This window comes from Prionailurus viverrinus, chromosome B3 (assembly GCF_022837055.1).
Source record: "Prionailurus viverrinus isolate Anna chromosome B3, UM_Priviv_1.0, whole genome shotgun sequence".
Classification (NCBI taxonomy): Eukaryota; Metazoa; Chordata; class Mammalia; order Carnivora; family Felidae; genus Prionailurus; species Prionailurus viverrinus.
The window spans coordinates 94,787,006-94,814,079 of record NC_062566.1 but is presented as its reverse complement, the minus strand read 5'-3'; the positions used below and the strand labels follow the sequence as shown (position 1 = coordinate 94,814,079).

The following is a 27,074-nucleotide window of genomic DNA, read 5'->3' as shown; positions in this document are numbered from 1 at the left end:
CATGGAGGGGACAGAGCAGAAGGACAGAAATTGGAAAGTCTTGGCTCCAGTGTTTATTATCCTGTCTATGGATAAATCACTTAACCTGGTTTCCAAAGAAGTCAAAAGAGAAGACGGGGCTGGAGATCTGCACAATAACAGAACACCACCTCTCCACTTCCACATCTATTTCACCTCGTCCTAGTATCAATGTTTTGGTTCTCCTTCAGGGAACCACCCCTTCCTCTCAGCTGGTTCAGATGAGGTTACACCACCCCCAGGCTTCTTCAGAAGTGGGCATGTGGCCACGTCAAGCCAATCGGAGTCACTGATAGATTCAGAGATGGGTCCGTACACAACGAGCGTCATCCCTGGAACGTGAGCAGGGAAGGGGACTTCTCACATGGCTGTGGCTGCTAACCTGGTAGAACAGAGCCTACTGCTTCTGGTGGCCATTCTAGAGAAAGAGGGAGGGCCTGAAAATAAAGCCACTGCAGAGGAAAACAGAGCTTAGAGATGGCAAGGGACCGATTCCTGAAAATGTCATGTGAAGGCTTGGATTCAGCTATGAGTGACAGCAGCATTTTCCTTGGCTTTCTTAAAAATTTCCTTTAACTTCTTAAGGCCATTTTAGTTACGTTTCTGATGCCTGCCACTGAAACATTTTAGCTAATAGGAATGCCTTCCAACTGCCCCCTACACCTAACTCTATTGCTTTTAAACATTCACATCTATAAAGATCTGGGTGGCATGGGGATGCAGGGGGACAAGAAATCAGTTTCCTTTTGATGCACTCTTACAAATTTTTTTAAAGGTTAAATCTGCAGAACACAGAGATGTAGAAGTAAGGCAAATTCTGGTGAAAGATTTTTAAATTCTTTACTCTTCTCTCAGAATACAGTTCTTTGTCTAAAAAACAAATGCAAATAATGCACAAAGGTGAAATGTAAAGTGAAGACCCTCACAGTTCTACCTTCCAGAGATAACCGGGGATAACGTCTTAGTGGCCTGCTATTCAAAACATGGCCCACAGAACAGCACCTTGGCCTAGAAGGGGTTAGATAAGCAGAACCCCAGGCCTCAAGCCAGTCTTGTACTTTATCAAGGCCATTAAGTAATCTGTAAAGTTTGAGAAGCACCAGCTGAAGGTATAGTCCTCCAGGGATTCTTTTTTTTTTTCATAGGGTTGCCAATATTTTTTTGCACATATAATTCGTTGGCTTTTTGTTTCACTGATTTTGTAAAGAAGAGGCACACCTGAGGGGTGACTGGGTGGCTCGGTCAGTTGAGCGCCCGACTTCGGCTCAGGTCATGATCTCGCAGTTTGTGAGTGTGAGCCCTGCACCGGGCTCACTGCTGTCAGCCTGTCAGTGTACAGCCCGCTTCAGATCCCCTGTTCCCCTCTCTCTGTCCCACCCCCATTTGTGCTCTCCTCAAAATGAAAAATAAACACATAAAGAAGAGGCATACATGAATACAATGACTCAGAAACAATACAGTCAAAATCCCTTATAAAACATAAGTGATTCATTTCCTGGGACCCTGTGCAAATTATAAAGGCATTACAGACCCATCCTTAGTGTCCTGAGGGACTCTGTACACAGTAGCAAACTCTCCCAGAAACGGACACGCAGAGCAGTGGTTCCACAACTTGCACGAGCATCAGAACCACCTAGAGGTCATGCTGCCAGCTGCACACCCAGAGTTTCTGATCCAGTAGGTCAGGGGTGAGGCCTAAGAATGCACATTCCTGACAGGTTCCTGGGTAATGCTGATCCTGCCGGTCCCCGGACGGTATTTCAACCAATACTGCAAAACTAAAAATGGTTTTATATTTCATACACACACAACATACACTGTTCTGAAACTTGCTTTCTTCACTTAATACTGTATCTGGGACATCCTTCCATGCCATCCACATAGCATTACATCATTCTTTTTAAAGGCTGCAAGGCCAGAGATTTGGGGCTTATATGACAATATATGTTAAATGACAAAAAAGGGGATCACTGGCATCTTCAACATAAGGACAAGCATCCCTACCCCCAGATCACCACTTTCAGACTGTGTTTACATCTACAGATAAGCAAAGCTCTGGACTGACCAGGAAAGTGAAATTAGCATGGTGCCAGGGCCACTGAAGTTACAAGAAGACAATCTGGTTTCTTTGCACGCTATTCTAGTCATCATCGTCATCTTTTTTTTTTTTTTCCATATATCCATAGCGCCAGATGCAGTAACAGGTGAACAGTGAGAACTTCATAAATGTTATGGAGTTGGGGAATGAAATGTCCAGAGCATCACGTGCACAGAACAATTCCACACGGGAATCCTTGCTACCGAGCTGTACCATACTGCATACACTAATGTTCGTGGCCGGGTACCCTCCTGAGTCCATTCAGACTCCCAGAGAGAAAGCAATCCAGCTTAAAGATACGCCTGGAACTTCAAGGAGGCAGTGCAGCAAAAATCAGACGTGGAATTTTGAGGCAGTTCCTGAGACGCACACTGATACACTTCTCAGCAACCCCTCTGCTTGGCTACAGGTGCTTTCCAGATGTCTCCCATTGTTAAAACCCTCTGGGCTCCACAGAGAAGTTAACCTGTGGAAGACTTTCCCCTTAGGTAGGAAAAGATAGCCATATAAATAAAATATGAATATATATATATCAACATTCTTCAGCTGGGAAATGCCCATGCTTCTGTAGCGACATACGCAATCACTGCTAAACGAAAAGACGGCATGACCTCAGTAGACCCTGGAGAATCACATGTTGAATATTCTAATGTGAAAATTAGAAATCTCAAAGAGCCACACACTACATATGAATAAGCCACGTAGTGGCCCTGATTTGGCCACTTACTAGTTCTAAACTCTGTTGGAAGACCTCATTTTACTCACTTGACAAGCATTTCGTAGACCCACCTACTATGTGCCTCGTATTGTGTTTGGTGTCTGGGATACAGATATCTGGAATATGGAGAAGAGAGGTACACACCATGAAGGAACCTAGTGTGAGAGACAAGAAAATCCTTGGAGTAAGCCAACTGTGCATACAGATGAGGAGAGTCAAATGTGCACAGAAGGGTATATGGAACCCTGCTTGAGAATCATCAGAGATGGCTTCAAAAAAAGTGAAGATGGAGCTGAAAGGGAGTCTGCAAGGTAACCAGATGGAAGTCAGGTAAGCCTGGCACAGCATGTTGTGTCACAGAGCACAGGTGAGCTTGGGAAAGTGCAAGGCATTTAGTGTGACTGGAGTGAAGTAGCCTGGGAGCAGGTAAGAGAGGGGATGAGTTGGAAGTCAGCTGAGAGATTAGATGCAGTCACCAGTTAGCAGGGATGGGAGATGACCTAAATTTGCATTTCTAAAGGCTCTGGGGGCAATGTGGAAATGGGAACTGGAGAATGGGATCAGAGCCAGGGGGTGCAGCTTTGAGGCTCATACTTGTCCCAGGCAGCCCTGGAAGAGCTGGGGCTGACTTTGGAAGACCAAGACAGGGGAGAGACCAAGAATGCATGGGCCTTGGTGACTGGGCGGAATAAGGGGAAGGGAACAATGAGGGCAAGGGATGAGTTCAAGGGGACACCCAGATTTATGGTTAGGGTAGAGAGCCAACAGGCAAAGAATTTTGTACAGAATTGAGTTGGGGGTGCGATTGGGATGGAGGATGATAAGGTGGCATTACTCCTCAAACACGTGTATACTGGATCTAAGGATATCCTTGCTGAGAAAGCATACACCCCATTAGGGCACGATTTAAAGGTGCCTTGTGGTGGGGTGAATAGTGTCTTCCCAAAATTCATGTCCACGCAGGACCTCAGAATGTGATCTTATTTGGAAATAGGGTCTTACAGATACAGTTAAGATGAGGTCATACTGGATTAAACCCTAAATCCAAGGACTGGTGTCCATATAAGAAAGAAGAGAGGCCACACAGAGACACAGAGAAGAAACCCATGTGAAAACACTTGCACAGACTGGAGTCATGTGGCTACCAGCAAAGAAATGCCAAAATTCCTAGGAGCCACCAAAAGCTAGGAAGGGGCAAGGAAAGATTCTTTCCTAGAGCCTTCAGAAAGACCATGGTCTTGCCAACACCTTGATTTCAGACTTCTAAGCCTCTAGAGCTGTCAGAGACTTGATTTCTGTTATTTTAAGCCACTCAGGTTTGTGGTATTTGGTTAGGGCAGCCCTAGACAACTAATAAAGCTCCCCAAATTCCTTTGGCTCAAATTTTCCTGAAATTGCACCATTACTCAGTTTTCTAGGTGGCAGTTGGGGGGGAGGTTGATCTGTTTAACTGGGAAGGATGCTATATCAAGCCAGGTTCACACACATTTTATGATTCACTCTACTTCAAGGCCCTGTGGGATTGGAACATGGGTTAAGGTGGGTCTGAAGAAGGTGGGGGGGATGTTCTTGGGATAATATAGGCCAAGATAGGATCTCACAGCAGGGTAATTCTAGTGAGGAGGGGCATCAGATGCCACTGACATTCAACAGGATTCTAGGAAATAGGCAAATGGTTATTATTACTTCCATCTTACAGATGACGAAACTCAAGTTGACAGCCTTTAAGTGATTGTGTGAAGGTTACACAGTTAATAAATGCTGGAGGCAGATATAAAAAACAGATTTTCTTAGTCCTACTCTCAGGATTTTCCATGGGACCATGTAACCTCTATCATGCTGTCTCTAGGGAACCACCTTAGACTAAAATAAGAAAGAAAAAATATCATTATCAGTTATTGTCACAAAGGGGTTCTTCTACACAAATAAATTTCCTATACAACTAAAAGTATTCCTGTAAATGCCAGTTTCTTTATTTTTACCATTTTACATGGAAGTCTTCCCTGCCTTGTAAAACAAATCATACTAAAAGGACTTAATCTCCTCCCACTGGTATGGCCATTAATCACTGCTAATAACCTTTGTTAAAGTGCCTCAGTTTTTCAAAAGAAATGGGCAGAAATCTGTAGGCACAGATTGAGGCAGTGTATTTGGTGGCCCACACAGATCTGGTCACCACACTATCCATCAAGAGGAGAATCATGCAGGTAAGGGATCAAAGCTTTCATTGACCAAGTGCTAAATATATGCCAGGAAATATGTGAAGTGCTTTCTTATGTGTTCTCATGCAACCTTCCAACCTCCCTGTGATATGACTATTTTTAATGCCCATGTTATACAGAGAAGGAATCTGTGGCTTGGGGACCTTCTAGCACTCACCCAAGAAACACGAGTACACTAGGTTGGTGATAAGCTCCTATATGAAATAGATACCTGTTGATTGAGAATCAAGTTAATAAACATCCACATTTAAATCCAAGAGTCAAGCCAGAATTTTTCTTTGAGAACTCAAGGAAAAGGGTTGTGTCCTTAACTGGCATGAAATGCTGCCAGGTTTCTCAGCTCAAACTTCTGAAGGATGAGGTATAACCTTCATGCCTGTATTAGCTAATCTAAATCTTGTGTCAAGTCAACTTAAGTGGGCTCACCTGAGTTGAGATCAGGAGTGAGATGCTTAACCAAGTGAGCCACCCAGGCGCTCCCACTCTGCAAGTGAACTTTCCATGTGAGTGAGCTGCGATGCAAAGGGAAGGGCCTGGAGGCATATTTCACCTTCTTGGAGCTAGTGGTTGGCCTCCTAAGACCCATGATCTCAGGATTCTCAAAAGCCTACCATTCACTGATGCTCACAAGCTTGGTTCTGCTGGGTTCTTCTGAGGACCTCCCAGGGCATAATCTAATCCTCAATTCTTTTCTCTTTGAGGACAGAAGCATCATGATACAAACACAGGTCCAAGAAGCTTCTCATACAAGAAGATGAGCTCCTCATTGCTCAGAGGAGAACTACATCTGACTGATGTCAACCAAAAACTTACCTCATTGGCTGCATTTTTGTTTCCAAATTGGTTTGCCAAGTGATGAACATTGCATTTGGGTTAAAAGGGGGAAGACTATGTGGATATGAGAAACTGGCACCCATCATCCACTCTACTTTTTTTCTACTATAGAGGTTGGAAAGCTAAGAATTACTTTCTCCAGGCTCCTTGCAGCCAGAATTTGGTTTGCAAATCAATCCTCCAATTAGATGCAAGTGTAGCAGATTTGGAAAATGAATGTGAGAGAGGGACTTTTCCCTCTGCTGCCTCTACTGTTGCTTTTGGAAACAGGTTTGTGTGGGCGGCAGCTTTTCTGCAGCAGTGTTCCAGGGTCTAGTCTCCAGATGTGTAACAGATGAGGGGCTGTTCTGGTGGTGGCAGTGGAGTTTTCCTGAATGTTTCATTGCAGCTAAGGGGATGTGTTCTTGAAGTCAACAGTTCAGTCAACAAACTTCTGATTCATACCCTGCTCCTGACTGCAGCAGAAGGAGGCAGAGGGGCTCCTCCTGACAGGTCAGATTAGTAATTCTTTCTGGGAATCATCCTGCAGTTCCAGCCTAGCAACCCCTCTTCCAGTCTCTCCAACAATGTTGAGACCTTCACAAAAGGGTCTTGCCTGTGGAGAGTTTCTAGTTGTTCTTCCCATGAGGGGAATTGAAATCAGGAACCACACAGTTCACCATCTTGCTGATATCATTCTTCGCACATTTATCAGATAACTCAGGCACCGTGACTCCTCATACTTGATTCACAATCCTTAGGAGGTCAGGTTTCACTCTCTGACAATGTTGAATGTGTTCAATTCCTTGTATTACATTTTATTCTGCTGAAGAAAGCTAAATGGATTATGTTTCCCATGATTGAAACCTGCATGGGTTCTAATTCAAACACAAGTCCTGAGTTTTTCTCGATAGTTCCAAACAGTGTTCAGCTCCTCAATAAAGCAGGGCTAATGTTATTGTTTTTATTTACCTCTTACCCTAGGCCATCATTTTGGGATTTGGTGTTAAAAATAAAGGAAGAATTTTTAATGGAAATGTTCACTCTTCCCATATTTTAACAAAGATTTATTGAATGTCTTCTATGTTTGAGGGACTGTGCTAAGGTACCCAAATGTTAAAACAACATGGCATAATGGAAATAGCACAAGCTCTAAGTTGTTGACTTTTGGCTTTGCCCTTTGTGTACTGTCCGTCCCCCTCAGTTAGAATGTTAAGTGCCTTGTGAGCAGACAGCCCCACTGTCTTCCTCAGTACTACATCTCCTGTGTTCAGAACAGTGTCTAATGAATTAAAAAACAGGCAATCAGTATTTACTGGACGAATCAATTAATCTTGCAGTAAAAATCCCCGAAGATAATGGTTTAAGGAAAGAACATTTATAAAACCAAACTGTTATTGATAATAATAGTATTCCAGTGTGTGACTAAACATATTTAGCTTTCAAAAATTTTTTTAAACCAGAACAGGAGGAAACATCACTAGATTCATTAAAAACCAACTAGACAGGCACAGTTCCTCCCTCAGTTGGATTTCCCTGTTCACCAGGTATAGTTGTACTATGCCTATTTCTGTGTTCCAGACAGATTCTCCCATTTCAAAAGAATGTGGCATTCCTAAAGTTTACTGTTCCCAGTGATTCACAGTGAGCAGAGACGGAGAAAAACACAATTCTGACTCCCCGGTAAAAACAGGGCATAGAAATATCTACAGAGCCTTTCTTTCAGCCTGCTCTGCTGCCCTTCAAGTTTGTTCTAGAAACATGAAATGAGGATCCTCTCCACTGGCCCTGGAGAGAGTACTGGCCTGCAGCTAAAGGTGGGTGTGGGCTTCTGCAGTCTCCATGACACCATGTGCCAGGGCTGGCTCCAGAAAAAGGGGCTGCATCCTGCCCATGTGCCATGACATAAGCCCCAGTCAACATTTCAGGCGGTCAGCAAATAGCTCTAGGGAACATCTGGATTTGAGCCCAAAGTAGGTAAAGCCAGATAATTCTATTGGAGGCAGCATCTCTTTTATGTCATGAAAAGCACTAATCAAGTTCAGATTGTCATCTTTTGCTAGACATGTTTTTCTTTTCTATACTAAAATGATCCCCATTCTCCAATCCCTGAAACATCCAACTCCTTTGAAAAATGGCATGAGCTGTGGTTCCCAGCATCATACTGCTTGCTCTCAGGTACACCCAAGGGAAAATGCAGTTATAAAGTATGATCTGGACAAACAAAATAAAACCTAATACAAATTAGGGCCAGTTCCCGGAACAACAAAAGGGCCAGTTCTGCATATGCTCTAATCTCTGTTACTGATTTACTGGCTGAATGGTCCACTCCAGAAAGCACTTGGAGGAGCCCCCATGCCAGAAAACACTCTAATTCTTTCCAGTTTTCAGTCAAGTGACTGGGAGTTCTCCTTTGACCCTACATGTTTATTGTAATCTCGCCACTTTTCAGGACCTAAGATATAGCTTGTCTACAGTGCAAGAGCTACAATAAAAGCCAACTTGTTTGACCAGGGAAAACGTGATCTAAGGGAGCTCAACCTGAAATTCAAGTGATATTAACTTATGAAGTGTTTGTGTCTTTTATAGCTTATACTTTTACAAATAGTAGGTACCTAGTATTTTCATTCTTGCCTTTCAAGTGCTGTGTGTATAAGAATGCAATCCGCATAGCATTGTTTTAATTAAGTGCTCATTGTATGAATGATGAATCAAGGTAACACTCTGAAACTTAAGACACTGGCCCTAGTAGGTGACCCCAGGGCCCCCCGATATTTGCTCTTTACTTGCACAGCATCATGCACGTGGTTTCACAAGATCATCTTTGACAATCACACTTTCAACATACTAGTTGGAGATTGTCTCCTGACCACTACTGGGTTGAAGTGAACTGTCACCTTCACCAGTATACCACAACCTACCACTACCACATCTCCTCCCAGATAATATCTCACACTCACCAGGCACTGTTCTAAGCACTTAGCATGTATTATCTCTCATATGCCTCACAATATCACTGTGAGGTAGATACTATTATTATTCCATTTTTTTAAACATTTTTTATTTATTTTTGAGACAGAGAGAGACAGAGCATGAAAGGGGGAGGGTCAGAGAGAGAGGGAGACACAGAATCTGAAGCAGGCTCCAGGCTCCAAGCTGTCAGCCCAGAGCCCGACGCGGGGCTCGAACTCACGGACCTCGAGATCATGACCTGAGCTGAAGTCGGCCGCTCAACCGACTGAGCCACCCAGGTGCCCCTATTATTCCATTTTAATCATGAAAGCGCTAAAACACAGAGAGGTTGAGTAACTCACTCAGGGGCGTTAGTGTCAGGATCTGCACCTAGGTCCTGGTAGGACACCAGACATCCCAACTGATATATGTGAACACAATGCTTTCTTACCCTCAGGCACCACATGCACTAATGGAGGATACACATGTGCAAAATAGATTATTACAGTTCTGGGTTTTTAAACCAACAGTTGCTTCCTAGGTCTTAATTTTCTATACAGCAGGAATACAGATACATAATAGATAGAAGCAAAAAGAACATCGAAGAGGACAGACACCCTTCTCTTCATATTCTTTCCCAATTTATTATTGGTCTTTGTTCTCTGCCTGGCCATAAACTTAGGGTTCTCATAAGTTGCATTTTCAGTGACATTTTCAATTATTCCACCTCAATCGTTCTATAAACACACATGTATGTGTCAACCTTGCATCCTGATGCTGGGCTCAGAAAATGTGGCACCAGATCTCAAAACATAGTCTTGTCTTCCGTTGCTCTGCTGTTTTCCCCCAGCTTGTCACTACTTCTTCCATAGTTCCTTGGCTGTATCTGACTCCCCATTCTGCTAACCCAGCCCTGATTACTGCTCAACTGGGCTGTTTTAACAGCCTTCTCTCACCTCCCTGACTGCAGCAATCCACTCTTTCCAACCGTCCTGACCCCCACTTTCACTCAAGTTTAAACAATTCATTGCTGATCATCTCACAACCCAAACTCCTTTGCCTGACTTGTAAAGCCTCCATAATCTTTCCCCACCCTATCTAGTCAATTTTCTTTCCCACAAATCCCAAAAGACCAACACACCCACTGAACCAGTCAGGCTGTTATCTTAACTAGAGAGGCAGCAACCCACATGCCCCCACAGCTACCATTTTCCCACCTCAGGTGACATCTGCATTGCTCAGGTCACCATCTCACTAGGTTTTACCCATCATTCAAAGGCCAAGCTCAAATTGCAATTATTTAAGTAAATTTTCTTCGCTGTTTCAGCACACACTGATCACTTCTTTCTCTGACCTTCTATCACATTTACAAATTAGTAATAATATAAATAACAGTCAGGATGGGCTAACTTCTACTGAGTACTTCATGTGTACCAGGCCCTCCTGGGAGAAGTAGTTTTATTATTCCTCTTTTACAGAGGAATAAACAAACACAGATACGGGAAGACAATATAACTCATCTTTACACTTGACTGTTGGCTAATCATTTCATTTGTGTTATCATGGTCTCCCCAATAAGCTTTCCATTCCTTTGAGAGCAGAGACTGAGATTCATATTTATTCTGTGTCTTCTGCACAACTAGTGGAGTCTGTGTGCACTGTAAGTTATCACAACTGTTGGTTGGCCCTTGTAGACATCAATATTACACATCTTTCAAAATCCCTACCCTGGAAGACTTGTACCATGTTTGTGGAGTGCACAAATACATGCTAAACAAACCCTTTTGAGCACAATGATGAATGGTTTGGGACAATTCATAGTCTACAAATATCTCTAGGTGATTCTCTGTTAACCTTACTACATCCATCCTCTACGTGCTTGAAACATTTACAGTTGAGAAGCCACAGGGAAGCTGTCAGCAATCAGTGACAAAATTAATTAGAAATTTTGGAGGAACGAGGGGGGAAGAGGGTGACCTAGGAGGATGCTGGACTCACCTCATCCTGCTGATCACTTAGATTCCACCCACATCTGCCTAAATATCCCAGAAAACTGCCAGAAGACTAGCAGAAGGGACTCTCCAGAACCAAGCGTAGACAAGAGGCCCACAGAAAAGGGTAGGGAGGGTGGAGAGGTGGTGCATGCTACATGGACTGGTAGGAGGGAGTCAGGGCAGTGGAGGGGGAGCCCATGCGGTGAGGCAGAGCTCCTGAAGTCTGGCTTGCAAAAGCAGAGGGGCCAGAGTGAGTGACAGCCAGAGGGACTTAACATCTGGAATGTTAATAGTCAACAGCTCTGCTCTTGGAGAGTGAGGAGGGTGAGAGGACACCGGGAGAGAGAGTTGTTGAGCTTCAGAAGACAGAGCTCAGCTCGGCGCGGAACAAAGGCGCTGGAAAGCAACATCTCCCTCTCCCATCCCCCAGCCAAAATTCCAAAGGGAACCAGTTCCCATCACTGAACTTGTTTGCACTGCACAAACTCCCAACCCTGTGCTTCTGTGGATTCATCCCTCAGAATGAATGCTGCCTCCCTTGTGGTGCTGCAGGGCCCCTCCCACAGGGGACCACCACAGGCAAAGTGAGCTAAGTCTGCCCCTCCCACCCCTGTGCACCTTGCAGATCCACCCTGGCTAATATGCCAGATCCCATCAAAGCAGCACCACAAGCCTGGCAGTGTGCAAGTAGCCCAGACAGGGGCTACACCACTCCACAGTGAGTCCTGCCCCTGGGAGAGGGGAAGATAAGGTATACACCAGTCTGACTGTGGCCCCATCGGTGGGCTGGGGACAGACATAGGGTCTGACTGCAGCCCCACCCACCAACACAAGTTACTCCCGACAGCACAGGGGAAGTGCCCTGCAGTTTGGCGCCACCCCAGGGACTACCCAAGGTGATGAAAAGAAACTCCAGGAAGTAGCAACAGCTACGAATTGATCAAAACTGATTTAAGCAATATAATGGAACAAGAATTTAGAATACTAGTCATAAAATTAATCGCTGGGCTTAAAAAAGTATAGAGGACAGCAGAGAATCTATTGCTACAGAGATCAAAGGACTAAGAAATAGTCATGAGGAGCTAAAAAAAATGCTATAAATGAGATGCAAAATAAAATGGGGATGATCACAGCTCGGATTGAAGAGGCAGAGGAGAGAAGAGGTGAATTAGAAGATAAAATTATGGAAAAAGAGGAGCTAAGAAAATTAGAGATAAAAAATTCCAGGAGTATGAGGGGAGAATTAGAGAACTAAGGCATGCAATCAAGCAGAACAATATCCATATCATAAGAATTCCAGAAGAGGAAGAGAGCGAGAGAAAGGGGCTGAAGGTGTACTTGAACAAATCATAGCTGAGAACCTCCCTGACCTGGGGAAGGAAAAAAGGCATTGAAATCCAAGAGGCACAGAGAACTCCCTTCAGACTTAACTTGAATCGATCTTCTGCACAACCTATCATAGTGAAACTGGCAAAATACAAGGATAAAGAGAAAAATGTGAAAGCCGCTAAGGATAAACAGGCTCTAACTTATAAAGGGAGACCTATAAGACTAGTGGCAGACCTATCTACTGAAACTTGGCAGGCCAGAAAGGAATGGCAGGAAATCTTCAATGTGATGAACAGAAAAAATATGCAGCCAGGAATCCTTTATCAAGCAAGTCTGTCATTCAGAATAGAAGGAGAGATAAAGGTCTTCCCAAACAAACAAAAACTGAAGGAATTCATAACCAGCCCTACAAGAGAACCTAAGGGGGATTCTTTGAGTGAAATGTTGCAAGGACCACAAAGTACCAGAGACATCACTATAAGCATGAAACCTACAGACATCACAATGACTCTAAACCCATATCTTTCAATAATAACACTGAATGTAAATGGACTAAATGCTCCAACCAAAAGACATAGGGTATCAGAATGGATAAAAAAACAAGACCTATCTATTTGCTGTCTACAAGAGGCTCATTTTAGACCTGAGGACACCTTCAGATTGAAAGTGAGGGGATGGAGAACTATCTATCAAAAGAAAGCTGGAGTAGCCATACTTATGTCAGACAAACTAGACTTTAAATTAAAGGCTGTAACAAGAGATGAAGAAGGGCATTATATAATAATGAGATGGTCTATCAGGAAGAGCTAACAATTATAAATGTCTACAAGCCAAATATGAGAACCCTCAAATATATAAAACAATCACAAACATAAGCAATCTTATTGATAAGAATGTGGTAACTTCAGGGGACTTTAATACTCCACTTACAACAATGGATAGATCATCTAGACATAGGATCAATAAAGAAACAAGGGCCCTGAATGAGACATTGGATCAGATAGACTTGACAGATATATTTAGAACTCTGCATCCCAAAGCAACAGAATATACTTTCTTCTCGAGTGCACATGGAACCTTCTCCAAGATAGATCACATACTGGGTCACAAAACAGCCCTTTATAAGTATAAAAGAACTGAGATTATACCCTGCACACTTTCAGACCACAATGCTATGAAACTTGAAATCAACCACAGGAAAAAGTCTAGAAAACCTCCAAAAGCATGGAGGTTAAAGAACACCCTACTAAAGAATGAATGGGTCAACCAGGCAATTAGAGAAGAAATTAAACAATATATGGAAACAAATGAAAATGAAAATACAACAATCCAAATGCTTTGGGTGCAGTGAAGGCAGTCCTGAGAGGAAAATACATTGCAGTCCAGACCTATCTCAAGAAACAAGAAAAATCCCAAATACAAAATCTAACAGCACACCTAAAGGAAATAGAAGCAGAGCAGCAAAGACATCCCAAACCCAGCAGAAGAAGAGAAATAATAAAGATCAGAGCAGAAATAAACAATATAGTATCTAAAAAAACTGTAGAGCAGATCAATGAAACCAAGAGTTGGTTTTTTGAAAAAATAAACAAAATTGATAAACCTTTAGCCAGGCTTCTCAAAAAGAAAAGGGAGCTAACCCAAATAGATAAAATCAGGAATGAAAATGTAATTATTACAACCAATCCCTCAGAAATACAAGCAATTATCAGGGAATACTATTAAAAATTATATGCCAACAAACTGGACAACCTGGAAGAAATGAACAAATTCCTAAGCACCCACACACTTACAAAACTCAAACAGGAAGAAACAGATAATTTGAACATACCCATAACCAGCAAAGAAATGGAATCAGTTATCAAAAATTTCCCAACAAATAAGAGTCCAGGACCAGATGCCTTCCTTAGGGAATTCTACCAGACATTAAAAGCAGAGATAATACCTATCCTTCTCAAGCTATTCCAAAAAATAGAAAGGGAAGGAAAACTCCCAGACTCATTCTATGAAGCCAGCATTACTTTGATTCCTAAACCAGACAGAGACCCAGTAAAAAAAGAGAACTACAGGCCAATATCCCTGATGAATATGGATGCAAAAATTCTCAATAAGATACTAGCAAATCGAATTCAACAGCATATAAAAAGAATTCTTCACCATGATCAAGGGGAATTCATTCCTGGGCTGCGGGGCTGGTTCAACATTAGCAAATCAATCAATGTGATACATCACATTAGTTAAAGAAAAGATAAGAACCATATGATCCTGTCAATCGATGCAGAAAAAAGCATTTGACAAAATTCACCATCCCTTCTTAATAAAAACCCTCGAGAAAGTTGGGATAGAAGGAACATACTTAAGCATCACTAAAGCCATTTATGAAAAGCCCGCAGCTCATATCATCTTCGATGGGGAAAAACTGAGAGCTTTCCCCCTGAGATCAGGAACACGACAGGGATGTCCACTGTCACCACTATTGTTTAACATAGTGTTGGAAGTGCTAGCATCAGCAATCAGACAACAAAAGGAAATCAAAGGCATCACAATCGGCAAAGATGAAGTCAAGCTTTCACTTTTTGCAGATGACATGATACTATCCATGGAAAACCCGATAGACTCCATCAAAAGTCTTCTAGAACTGATACATAAATTCAGCAAAGTCGTAGGATACAAAATTAATGTACAGAAATCAGTTATATTCTTATACACTAATAATGAAGCAACAGAAAGACAAATAAAGAAACTGATCCCATTCACAATTGTACCAAAAATCATAAAATACTGAGGAATAAACCTAACCAAAGATGTAAAGGATCTGTATGTTGAAAACTATAGAAAGCTTATGAAGGAAATTGAAGAAGATATAAAGAAATGGAAAAACATTCTGTGCTCATGGATTGATGAATAAATATTGTTAAAATATCAATACTACCCAAAGCAATCTACACATTCAATGAAATCCCAATCAAAATTGCACCAGCATTCTTCTCAAAGCTAGAACAAGCAATCCTAAAATTTGTATGGAACCACAAAAGACCCCGAATAGGCAAGGTGATATTGAAGAAGAAGACCAAAGCAGGAGGCATCACAATCCCAGACTTTAGCCTCTACTACAAAGCTGTAATCATCAAGACAGCATGGTATTGGCACAAAAACAGACACATAGACCAATGGACTAGAATAGAGACTCCAGAATTGGAGTATGGCCAACTAATCTTTGACAAAGCAGGAAAGAATATCCAATGGAAAAAAAGTCTCTTTAACAAATGGTGCTGGGAGAACTGGACAACAACATGCAGAAGAATGAAACTCGACCACTTTCTTACACCATTCACAAAAATAAACTCAAAATGGATGAAGGACCTGAATGTGAGACAGGAAACCATCAAAACCCTAGAGGAGAAAGCAGGAAAAAAACCTCTCTGACCTCAGCCACAGCAATTTCTTACTTGACACATCCCCAAAGGCAAGGGAATTAAAAGCAAAAATGAACTATTGGGACCTCATGAAGATAAAAAGCTTCTGCACAGCAAAGGAAACAATTAACAAAACTAAAAGGCAACCAACGGAATGGGAAAAGATATTTGCAAATGACATATCGGACAAAGGGCTAGTATCCAAAATGTATAAAGAACTCACAAAACTCCACATCCGAAAAACAAATAACCCAGTGAAGAAATGGGCAGAAAACATGAATAGACACTTCTCTAAAGAAGACATCCAGGGGGCGCTTGGGTGGCGCAGTCGGTTAGGCGTCCGACTTCAGCCAGGTCACGATCTCGCGGTCCGTGAGTTCGAGCCCCGCGTCGGACTCTGAGCTGATGGCTCAGAGCCTGGAGCCTGTTTCCGATTCTGTGTCTCTTTCTCTCTCTGCCCCTCCCCCGTTCATGCTCTGTCTCTCTCTGTCCCAAAAATAAATAAACGTTGAAAAAAAAAATTTAAAAAAAAAAAAGAAGACATCCAGATGGCCAACAGGCACATGAAAAGATGCTCAATGTTGCTCCTCATCAGGGAAATACAAATCAAAACCACACTCAGATACCACCTCACGCCGGTCAGGGTGGCTAAAATGAACAAATCAGGAGACTATAGATGCTGGAGACTATGTGGAGAAATGGGAACCCTCTTGCACTGTGGTGCGAATGCAAACTGGTGCAGCCGCTCTGGAAAACAGTGTGGAGGTTCCTCAAAAAATTACAAATAGATCTACCCTATGACCCAGCAATAACACTGCTAGGAATTTACCCAAGGGATACAGGAGTGCTGATGCATAGGGGCACTTGTATCCCAATGTTTATAGCAGCACTGTCAACAATAGCCAAATTATGGAAAGAGCCTAAATATCCATCAACTGATGAGTGGATAAAGAAATTGTGTTATATACACAATGGAATATTACGTGGCAATGAGAAAGAATGAAATATGGCCTTTTGTAGCAACGTGGATGGAACTGGAGAGTGTTATGCTAAGTGAAATAAGTCAAACAGAGAAAGACAGATACCATATGTTTTTACTCTTATGTGAATCCTGAGAAACTTAACTGAAGACCATGGGGGAGGGGAAGTGAAAAAAAATAGGTTCGAGAGGGAGGGAGCCAAAACATAAAAGACTCGTAAAAACTGAGAACAAACTGGGGAGCCTGGGTGGCTCAGTCGGTTGAGCACCTGGCTTCGGCTCAGGTCATGATCTCACAGTCTGTGAGTTCGAACCCCGCATCCGGCTCTGTGCTGACAGCTCAGAGCCTGGAGCCTGCTTCAGATTCTGTGTCCCCCTCTCTCTCTGCCCCTCCCCCACTCATGCTCTGTCTCTCTCTCTCTCTCTCTGTCTCAGAAACAAATAAACATTAAAAAAATTAAAAAAAAAAACTGAGAGGGGCGCCTGGGTGGCACAGTCAGTTAAGCGTCCGACTTCAGCCAGGTCACGATCTCGCGGTCCGTGAGTTCGAGCCCCGCGTCAGGCTCTGGGCTAATGGCTCGGAGCCTGGAACCTGTTTCCGATTCTGTGTCTCCCTCTCTCTCTGCCCCTCCCCCGTTCATGCTCTGTCTCTCTCTGTCCCAAAAATAAATAAACGTTGAAAAAAAAATTAAAAAAAAAAAACAACAAAACTGAGAACAAACTGAGGGTTGTTGGAGGGTGGCAGGGAGGGGAGGGTGGGTGATGGGTATTGAGGAGGGCACCTGTTGGGATGAGCACGGGGTGTTGTATGGAAACCAATTTGACAGTAAGTTTCATATTAAAAAAATCAAATGTAATTCTTTTTTTTTTAAAGAAATTTTTGAGAATTACAGGGCAGGGAAGGTTGTTAATTTTATCCTGGCCAAGAACTGGGTCTTCTGTTTTTATTAAAAATTAGGTAGCAGCAAGATTTCCCCAAGTAACCAAATATTTACACCACAATATTATGGATTTTCTCCAAATCTCTTCCAGCACTTTTTTTCCCTTTAATAACCATGGTTAGGGGGTGCCTGAGTGGCTCAGTTGGTTAAGTGTCCAACTTGAGCTCAGGTCATGATCTCACAGTTTGTGGGTTCAAGCCCCGCATCAGGCTATGTGCTGACAGCTCAGAGCCTGGAGCCTGCTTCAGATTCTGTGTCTCCCCTTTCTTTCCGCCCCTCCTTCACTCATGCTCTATCTCTCTCAAAATAAATAAACGTTAAAAAAAAAAACAACAACCATAGTTAGTATAGACATATTCAGCAAAGATAAACAGCACAGTAAAAATTGGGAAAGATAATGATTTAGACCAAGCTTTAGTATTTTTTAAAAGTCACAATTATTTCATACATTCATCATAGTCGTAATTTCCAGTTTCTCATTCCCATACTCATTCTACAAAGAAGAGGATATGTAAAAATTCACAAGATTCCTCTTCCTTGTCACTTCAGATCAAAACTTCAACAAAAGCCAAAAACCACAGAGAAAAACTTACTTAAAAGTTCTTACATTGGTTCAACTGCAACTCATGAGTTTCTGAGCAAACTCTTATAAGCAGTAAAGAATCTTTTCTGACCAACATGTCCAGTGAGAAAATTCAGCCCACCAAAGTCAACCTAGTTATAGTTACCACTGCATATGGCTCACTTTCACTGATGCAAGCAGTTTTCGTCACTTGAAAAAAATATATATACAGAAAGAAAGAAAACCATTTATATATCTTGTCTCCTGATGTAGTTTCTTAAAGCTTCAGCTTATTAGGATTTCCTTCACTGCCAACTGAAGTCAGATACATGGCCCATCTGATCCTATAATAATTTCAGTTTTAGAGATAAGCTGGCTTGAAAAGCATTCTCCTGGAGAATTTTCAAACTAGAATCACTCACTCAGAGAAAACATTAACTCACATTAAATAATAACATTTTATATTTTCTCCCTAATTGTAGAAAAGATACCCACTCGCTGTGGAAAACTTGGAATACAGTCCTACTTCCTCTTTTATCAATCTTTGTTCATCTAATTTAAGGTTTTCAGACCTACGTAAATCTTTTTTCAGCAATAGGTATTAGCTTTTGTGTATAGTTTTGTAATCATATTCAAAACTTTAAATTTTTAATTTTTATTTGAGAGAGAGAGAGAGGGAACATGTGAGTGGGGGAGAAGGGCAGAGAGGAAGAGAGAATCTCAAGGAGGTTTCACATGCAGCACTCAGGATCATGACCTGAGCCAAAATCAAGAGTCAGATGCTCGACTGACTAGGCCACCCAGGCACCCCTAAAAATATTTTTAATAATTTCCAATTGCTCACTGAAAGTCATTTTGTACTTTTCTGTGTGTGTGCCCTCATACCAACTTACCTGTTGATCAATTGGACTTCAGATTGAAATACATTTTTTTATAGAACGGACCATGTGGGCTGGATTTTCTACTTCCTTGTAAATCTAGAAATGAATTTCTACGGTCTTTGCACATAAATATCTCTTTGGGTGAATATGATGTCCTTAAGAGACAACCTTATCTTCTAGAATAGTCTTTTAGTCTTTAGGGTTGAGAGGTCTGACCCCAGCTGGGTGTTTATTTTATTAATAACCTATTCATTTCTGTCTAAATGCCTAAAATATTCCTTAACCTGGAAACACAAACCTTTTAAGAGATATGTCTCTATTTGGGTCTGTTATCTCAGATCTTCTTCAGTTCTGGAAAGTTTTCTTCTGACATATGCTTGACCATTGTTTCCAGTATTTTGTTCCATTTCTTCTTTGGGAATAAATATAATTCTTAGATAAGATTTGTGTTTTCTGTCTTCTCTCTCAACATTTTCATCTTGGTCATTCTGTTCCTTATGTTACCTTCCACTTTACCAGTTTGACTTCTGTAGAGTCTTGTCTATATTTACTCTCTTCAGTACAGGCTTGAATTTTGCTACTATACTTTGGGCATATTTGTTTCAACCTTTACAAATCATCTTTCATCTCAATCTTTTTATCCTGATGGCCCCTGAATCCTATTTCATGGTGGCTATGCCTTCTCACATCTTTCTGAGTATACCAAAAATATTTCTGCTAACATGTTTTTCTCTTTCCTGGAGAAATTTATTTCCAGATAGATAAGCTTGCTTCAAGTTTTAATGGAAAAGATACCTGTCTCTTATCTTGCAGTATTCTTTTCCTAGGACCCCTTTGGGCATCTTTCTGTCTTTTCATAGACAGAAAAGAGAACAGTATGTTCAAGTCTGGCACTTGCCAACAGATAGTACTGGTGAAGAGACTTAATATTCCCTCACTTTCCTCTTGGGTACAAGCAAAGCAGATCTGAAGGGCAAACTGACTCACACAGTACCTACCTCCGTTTTCAGGGTCTACCAGGTCTCTGGGTAGGGCTTCTCCTATTCTATCTGACTAAGAAGAGAGAGACCAAGAGTCAATCTGCTGTTCTGTTTTAGAGGGCAGTACATAAAAGATCATATGCCTTCCCAGTATGCATTGTCCCCTGCCTTCTTCTTGCTTCTTCCCTATTATGGCACTTAATGTCACACAATTAGCCCTTCCAGGACACAAAACATTCTCTGCTTGTTTCCATATACCTCCTGCCTGAGAGCCATATCTCTACATGAATATAGAAGGAAAGAAGCTGATAGGTTGGGTTGGGAGGCATGACTCTGGATTTGACTCTGGCTATTTCAGAAGATAGTTTCTTCCCAGTTGGACCATTTGCTTTCCTGGCCAGTGCAGCTCTAAGATTCTGAAATAGCTGAGGGCAAATGATAGGGACAAGGTACTTCTGTGTTTTATTCTCTTTCAGCACTAGCTGGGTTCAGTGCATGAGGCATGTATTTTGTGAATTTAAGAATATGCTTCTTGGGGGGTGCCTGGGTGGTTCAGTTGGTTGGGCGTCCGACTTTGGCTCAGGTCCTGATCTCATAGTCCGTGAGTTCAAGCCCACGTCGGGCTCTGTGCTGACAGCTCAGGGCCTAGAGCCTGCTTTGGATTCTGTGTCTCCCTGTCTCTGACCCTCCCCCATTCATGCTCTGTCTCTCTCTGTCTCAAAAATAAATAAACGTTAAAAAATTAAAAAAAAAAAAGAATATGCTTCTTGGGGCACCTGGGTGACTCAGTTGATTAAGTGTCCAATTCCTGATTTTGCCTCAGGTCATGGGCTCAAGGTCATGAGATCGAGCCCCATGTTGATCAGGCTCTGCACTGGGCATGGAGCCTACTTGAGATTCTCTCTCTCCCTCTCCCTTTGCCCCTGCTCCTCCTTTGCTTGTGCTGGCACTCACACATGCTCTCTCTCTCTCTCAAAAAAAAAAAAAAAAGGAAGAATATATTTCTCAATCCACCTCACTGACAATTAGATTAGCAGACATTCCCTGTGGACCTCAACATGTAGCCTTTCTCTATCTTAAATTTACAGTATATCATCCTTCCTTTTTCACATATTTTGTATAGTTTTATGGGTATTTTGGTGAAAAGTTTGGAAGGAAGCATCTCCGATATTATCTGTCTCCTGCTATGATGACCTGAGAAGTTTGTAAAGGAAAATTTTAAATATCACTAGCTAGGATGATACAGGTAGTCTATAGTAGCTTATCCATATTAAGTTTTGAAAGCAACACAAGGGAAGAACAAAGAGATTTTTTTCATGCTATTTATAGATTCACAGGACAGAAAAATCATACATTATGCTAATAGCTCCATATAATGGTTCATGATTCAAAGTGGCCACAACCCTTCCAGAACTTGAGAGTAAGAACATTCTCCGAAGTGGAAAGCATTATCAATTTAGAATGGGTGAAATCAGCTGCCAGCAATAGTGACTCCTGAGGTTATAGTGTTCCCCAACTCTACAGCAAGGAGAACAGCTTGTTCATCCAACTGAGTCCAGAAAAACCACGTAGTTCAAAGAGCCAGGTTGACCTGTCTGCATCCTCAGGATGTGAATGTTGTTGATGTAAATCCATTTATAACTAAGTAAACTGCATAGTCTCCTGACTGAGGAAATAATGAAAAATATACAGTCTGCTCAGAATCTAGGAAAAAGATAAGCAAAGAACAGGAATTTGTCAGTGAGCCTCAACACTGCCTAAGAGAGACAACATGTTCTGGCTAGCTGAAACAAGCATTGTCATTCTCTTGGCAGGTACAACCCTATTTTGGAAGGGGCATTATCATAACTGATGACTCACATTACTAAAACCATCTAGTTCTTTTACCCTGAGACAGTGAGCAAGCTCTCACCACATAAGGTTTTTCCTCAGTTTAGGCAAAAATCTAGGCAGGAAGAATGTGGCTCTAATGCTAAATGGATAACAGAACCTAATTTTCTGGAGTTCAGTGCTAACATCTTGACTCTAGCCTGTTTGATATGGTGAAATGACCCATGCTGTGAAAAAAACATTCCATAAGAACTTTTTTGGCCTATATTTCTCATATCCAAATGCCTTCTGTGATCCCTCACTGCCTTCAAACTTAATTCCAAACTTTCTAATATGACACTCAAGATCCTTTTCAAATGTATCCTCCACCATTCCCCAACGTGGGCTACTTTCTAATCTGACCCAGTTTGATGCCTTCCCAAATGCCCACACTCATTCCCTCCTCCCCACCTTTGATCATACTTTCCTTACTTAGAATTTCCTTTCTTCTTTCCCATAAACCCAAATCTCATTGGTTCAGGGTAAGTTCAAGTCCATCCATATCCATGAAAACCTTTCCAGCTACGCCAGGCCACTCATTTCTTCATTTCAGCTGTACTATGTAGCGTTCTGAGGTTTAACTCTTCCCTGCCAGGCCTAAATTGCCAAATCTAGATCCCTGTTGACTATGTCACTAGTCCATCCTCTTCTGTGTTAGCTAAGCTATGAAATTTCATCATGTAGTATTTAACTCCTGTGTATGTGTTTGGTCTTTCAAATTGCTAAGGGCAGAGAAATTTCTGAACTGCCCTGTCTATCCTGTGAGGATAGCTAATCACAGTGATGATAACAAATAAGTACCAAGCATTTACCTGAATTGAGGTAAAATGTAAATCAGTCCACACAGACCTGGATGTAGACTACTTACTATATGTCTCTCTGCATTGGAATGGCTAGTATCCTAAGTCTTTTCTGTGTGAGACCAAATGATACTAAGAGTGTGGATTCTGGGTTCCAGAAAACCAGGATCCTAATCTCTGCCTGGCTATTTTTCTCTGCAAATTTACGGGAAGTTTCTTCGATTCTCTAAGTCAGGGTTTTTCCCTGTAAAACGGGGAGTTCATATGGTTTTGGTGAAGATTAAATGAGATCATATAAGTAACATGTTTAGCATAGTGCCTCACACATGGTAGGTGCTAAGTAAATGTTAACTATGATTAGCAACAAGAATTCGAAGGGATGCCTTCGTCTGCATCTTTCCTTTGAGAACTTTGGACAGTTCTAAGACAAGAGAAATTATATTGCATAAGATCTTAAGATTTAATGAGATAAAAAAAAGTATAAAAGCATCAAAATTAGCTCCAAGAGTAAGACTATCAATCCTTAGTAATAAGTTGGAGACAAAGATGCTCCCATCTCAGATGTGGGTGGTTGAAACCAGAAGAGGGATAAAGGAGTGGGGGGTGGGGGGCATTGCTCTAGAAAGGCAGAAAACTCCCTGAGATAGGGCCAGAATCTTGGGCCCTAACCTGCAGCATCAGTCCAGAATCAGCAAGGAAGATGCTTGGTGACACTACAGATAGTGTCTTCAAATGGAAGGAGTACCAGTCCCAACCTGCTCAAATGTCCTCAACCAAGGGTGTGTAAAACAGGAAGAACAAGACTACCTCTGGAAGTGTGAAGAGTTCTAGGTGGTCAGAAGCTACAATCACTGGAGAAGCAGTGTCAGGTTCTGAGTCAGCTGGGGCGGCTGAGGAGTAGCAGTGGTGGTGGCCTCAGGGGATTGGAAATGGCAGCAGAAACCTACCACTGGCTGAGTAAAGATGGTCCTGCACTGAAAGCCTTTTAAATATGAATATGAATTCGTATGAATTTGAACCAGAGTAAAACTGAGAAGTGGCTGAGAGCCACATGAAAGGGTGAGTCAAGGCCAAGTCCTGATTGTCGCTAATGGTATGGCCCCAGAAAACTGTGGCTGTAAACAATTCTCCTAGGGTTGGGGACCAGCAGCAGGAGCAGGGCTGGCAGGGGCATAATCCCAGGCCCTCACATCTTCCCAGCGCCTCCACTGTTGGCCTAGGTACCCTTATTTGGATGACCTCCAAAATACTTTAACTCATTATACCTAATTTGAAAATTATTTCCCAAAATGCTTAAGGGTATAACTAATAAGTGTTCTATGGGGTAACCATTAGGTCTTATCACATGTAGGGGCAAATACTCTCCTAAAGCAGCACACAGTACATTATTCTTAATTGAATCTGGTTAACAGACTTACAGCACAACCAGGGGATTAACTTGCTAAAGTGGTTCAACAAAGATTCCTGGCGCCTGAGTGCTTGAGGACTAAGAACATTTCAAAGATTTACATGACTCAAGTCAAACCAGAAACCTGGGTAAGGGGAACAGGGCAGCTTTGAATTCTTGGCAGGACTGCCTCAGCTATATGAGTCTAATTTCAGGGAAGCTGAGGACAAGGCTTAGGAACTGAAAGGGAGGGATCCTGTTGGTTCTCCTTGGACAGGTATTTCTCTCATGGCTATCATCATCCCTTCAGCAGTTGAATGAAAAGAAAAGGGTCCCTAAAACACCCAGATCTTCTGAAATTTCATAAATGTGCCTTGGTCTAGCTCTTCAACCTACACTCTCATGGATCTTAGGGAGGTCCTTTGAATCTGGTAAACTATGCCCTTCATTTACAGGAAACATTCTTATATTATTTCTTGGGTTTCTCTCTCTCTCTCTCTCTCTTTTTAAACTCTTATTATTTGAATGCTGGATCTCACTGAGTACTTCTGCTAGGTTCTTATTTATCTATCATTTTCCATCACTGTCCTTTTCTTTGTTTTTGCTGTTGGTTGGGGGGATGGGGGTCTCTATAACTTTATCTTCTGAATCTTCTTTTTAACAAATATATTTTAAAATTTCAGTTATCATATCTTAATTTTCCAAGAGCTTTTTAAAAAAAGCAATGAGTATTTTATAATGATAAAAGGAATAATTCATTAGGAAGACATAACAATTATAAATATGTATGCATTTAATAACAAGATACATGAAAACAAAACTGACAGAAGTAAGGAGACAAACAGTTCCACAATTATACCAAGAGACTTTAACATCCATTAGTAAGCAATTCAGAGAAAACCTAGATAAAATATCTGCATAGACACAGAAGATGTGAACAACACTATCAATCACTACCTAACTGACATTTAAGAAACATAATATCCAACAACTGCAGTATATATTATTCTCTTCAAGTGCACAAAGGTAGGCCATATGCTGGATAATAAAATGGGCCAACGAATGCTAAAGGACTGAAGTATGCAGACTGTATTTTCTGGTCACAGTGGAATTAAAACAAGAAATCAATAACAATATGGTATCTAGGGAAACCCCCAAATATCTGGAAATTAAACACCTTTTTAAATAATTCATGAGTGAAAGACAAAATCACAAGGGCAACTAGGAAACATTTTGAGCTAAATGAAAATGAATTCAGCTAAAATATCTTTAAATGCATATATTATATAAGGAAGAAATTTTTAAAAGTCAGAGAATGATAAAGATAAGGACAGAGACGAGTGGACTAGAAAACAGACAGATAAAACAGAAAATTATCAAAGACAAAATCTGCTTTTCAAAAAGATCAACAAATTTGACAAATCCCAAGATGGACTGAGAGAAAGAGAGAACGAATAGAAATTGCCAATATGAGGATTAAAAGGGGAGTTATCACCTCAGATCCTACAAATATTTAAAGGAAAAAAAGCATAATATAAAAAATTATGTTAAGAACTCTATTTAGATTAAGTGAAAATTCTTGAAAAATACAACTTACCAAAATTGATACAAAAAGAAATCAAACATCTGATAACCCTTCATGTATATAAAAAATGGAATTTGTTATAAAAAAAAATCTTTCTAAAAATAAAACTCCAGATGCAGAGCATTTTAGTGGTGAATTCAATAAAGCATTCATGGAGGAAATAATACCAATCTTATACAAACATTTTTAGAATACAGAAGAGGAAGGAACATTGCCCAGCTTGTTTTCATGAGGCCAGCAGAACCTTAATACCAAAATCTGACAAAAAAAAATTACAAATTACAAATTACAAAAACAACAACAAAAAACAAATTAAAGACCACTATTCCTCATGAGTATAGCCAGAAAATACCTAACAAAATGTTAGCAAATTAAATTCAAAAATATTAAAAAAAAATTTTTTTAACGTTTATTTATTTTTGAGACAGAGAGAGACAGCATGAACAGGGGAGGGGCAGAGAGAGAGGGAGACACAGAATCTGAAGCAGGCTCCAGGCTCTGAGCTGTCAGCAGAGAGCCCGACACGGGGCTCGAACTCACGGACTGTGAGATCGTGAGATCATGACATGAGCCAAAGTCGGACGCTTAACCGACCAAGCCACCCAGGCGCCCCAATTCAGAAATATTTTAAAAGAATATTATATCATGACCAAGTAGATTTTATCCCAAAATGCAATCTTGACTTAACATTTTAAAAATCAAGTATAATTCACAACATGAGCAGAATAAAGGAGAAAAACCATACAATCATTTCAAAAGACGTAAAAAAACTATTTGAAAAACACAACACCTATTCATAATTAAAGAAAGAAAAAAACTCACTGCAAACTGAAAGGTAGAGAATTACCTCACACTAATAAAGACCATCTAAAATCAAACCTACAGCTAACTTCATACTTCATGGTAAAAGACTGAATTGTTCTGCCCTAAGTTTGGAGAAAATAAAAAAAAGGAATAAATCCTTTCACTATTCCCATTCACCGTTGTACTGAAGGTTCCAGCAATGAGGTCAAAACCAAAAGAGAAAAAAAGAAAAATTATTAAAGAAATAGGTAAAACTGTCCTTATTTTCAGTTGATAAAACAGTTTACATAGAAAATTTTAGAAAATCTACAAAATGCCTTTTAGAGTCAATATGTGAATTAAGCTAAGTCACAGGATACAATGTTGATATAAACACCATTGTATTTTTATATACTAATGATTTGAAAATAAATTTTCAAAAAACTAAAATTTTAGTAGCACCAAAAAAACCACATAAAACAGAAGTAAATCTACCAAAATATTTCTAAGACTTCTGCACTGAAAGCTATAAATCATTACTGACAAAAATTAAAGAAGACTAAAATATGAGATATTTGACATTTATGGAAGATTCAACATGATTATAATAGCAAGTATCCCCAAATTGATTTTAGATTAAATGGATTCCCTATCAAAATGCCCGCAAGATATTTTGCAGAAATTGACAAACTTATGAAATTTACGTGGAATTGTAAAGAACTTAGAATAATCAAGGCAATTTTTAGA

General features: G+C 40.9%; 1 protein-coding gene across 5 annotated transcripts in view; it reads right to left on the bottom strand.

Annotated features, from left to right (window-relative positions):
- FRMD6 (FERM domain containing 6) overlaps positions 1-27,074 on the bottom strand; it is a 329,953-nt gene that overhangs the window by 245,278 nt on the left and 57,601 nt on the right. The gene's annotated exons all lie outside the window — the stretch shown is intronic.